This window comes from Cicer arietinum, chromosome 4 (genome assembly GCF_000331145.2).
Source record: "Cicer arietinum cultivar CDC Frontier isolate Library 1 chromosome 4, Cicar.CDCFrontier_v2.0, whole genome shotgun sequence".
NCBI lineage: Eukaryota > Viridiplantae > Streptophyta > Magnoliopsida > Fabales > Fabaceae > Cicer > Cicer arietinum.
In genome coordinates this window covers 36,554,498-36,556,590 of record NC_021163.2, presented here as the reverse complement: position 1 = coordinate 36,556,590, position 2,093 = coordinate 36,554,498, and positions in this window count along the sequence as shown.

The following is a 2,093-nucleotide window of genomic DNA, read 5'->3' as shown; positions in this document are numbered from 1 at the left end:
CAAGTTTTCAATCCATCAAAATGCTCTAATTTTTACCTAGGTCTTCTTTTTAGGTTTTCAACCCAGCGAGCCCATTTTTCAATCATTTTTGGTTCAAACATAATATTTTTTGACTGCATCTGAATTTATTAAAAGTGGAAACTCCTCTTTATCCATTTATGCGAGTATTATAGCTCTCCATAGAAAGCCTTTTTCACAACATATGGTCCCTCATAGTTCGGGGTCCATTTTCCAAAAGAATCTTTTTTTATGGGCAATATTTTCTTTAACACTAAGTCCTCTTCTAGAACCACTCAAGAACAAAGTTTTTCCTCATAGGTTTTTTTAAGTCTTTTTTGATATAGCTGACCATGACACAGAGCTATCATTTTTTTTTATGTGATTCAATTGGTCAAATCGTGATTGAACCCACTCTGTCTCTTCTAGTTTTTTTTCCATCAAGACTTTGATCGAGGGAATTTCAACTTCAATGGGAAATACCGCTTCCATTCCATACATCAATGAGAAATGAATTTCCCCTGTTGAGGTGTGAACATAGGTTCTATAGCCATGTAATGCCAATGGAAGCATTTCATGCCAATCCTTATACGTCTCTATCAACATTTGTATGATTTTCTTGATATTCTTATTTATTGCTTCTACAACCCCATTCATTTTCGAACGATATGGTGCTGAATTTTGAAACTATCACACAACTCCTTCATCACTTTGTTATTCCGATTGGTTACATTATTTGTGATATTTTTATTTTGGCAAGCCATATCGACAAATCAATTCTCTTTTGATGAATATGACAACCACGTTCCTCATCACATTGGCATAAGAAGCAGCTTCAACCTATTTTGTGAAATAATCAATAGCTACTAGGAGAAATCAGTATCCATTTGAAGCCTTAGACTCAATGAGTCTAATAACATCTATCCCCCACATTGAAAATGGTCATGCTGATGTTAAGACATTTAAAGAGGTTGAGGATACATTTCTTTACGTAACTAAATCAATCAAACTCCATGTTCAATTAATAGTATCCAATCCTTAAGGTTTTTCTTACCATTGTGTGCCCATTTGTACGAGTTTCAAAAGAACCTTCGTGAACCTCTTGAATGATTTTCTCTGTTTCGATTTCATCCATACATCTGTGGAGAACCATTTCATGATTTCTATTATAAAACACATCACCATTTAAGAAGAAGTTCACCCACCATAGGATTCAATATCATAAAACTATAGCTTGTTGTCAAGCTCTTCTTCTAATGATAAGCAATATGATGACTTATCCTTTTGTTGAGTTTTTATGACCGACATATCTTGACTGATACTTGTTTTGAACATTGATGACAATGTGGCCAGGGTGTCGGTCAATTGGTTTTCTTTGCGAGGAGTATTGTGAAAGTGATATTCTCGAAGTGTGTTGTCAATTCTTTGATATACGTATGATACATAATCAATTTGGAATCTCAAGTTTCCTACACTCCTTTTATCTGATGGATGATCAACGATGAGTCTCCATATACCTTAAGAAATTTTACCTTTGATTCAATGGCTGCCTTAATGCCCAGAGTACATGCCTCATATTCTACAATATTGTTTGTGAAATCAATACACAATTTAGCCATAAATGGAGTGAACTGGTTCTCTAGAGAAATCAAAATTGCTCCAATTCCATGACCTAGTTCATAAGAAGCACCATAAAACACCAACGTCCATTTTTCTTTATCAGATAATTCAATGTCTTCCAATAAAGTCAGTATGCCTTCATCAGGGACTTCACACTACATTGATTGATAATCTTCTACAGGGTTTTGGACCAAATACTTTGCTAGTGCGCTACTATTGATAGCCTTCTGTGTAACATACACCAAGCTGAATTTTGATAACAACATCTGCCAACAGACAATCCTTCCAGTAAGAGCAGATTTCTCAAAGATATACTAGATGGATCCATTTTAGACACCAACCAAGTTGTATGACATAACATGTATTGCCTCAACCGACGAACATTCTATGCTAATGTGCAACATGTTCGTTCAAACAGTGAATACCTTATTTCATAGCTGGTTAACTTTTTGCTCAAATAATAAATAACACACTCT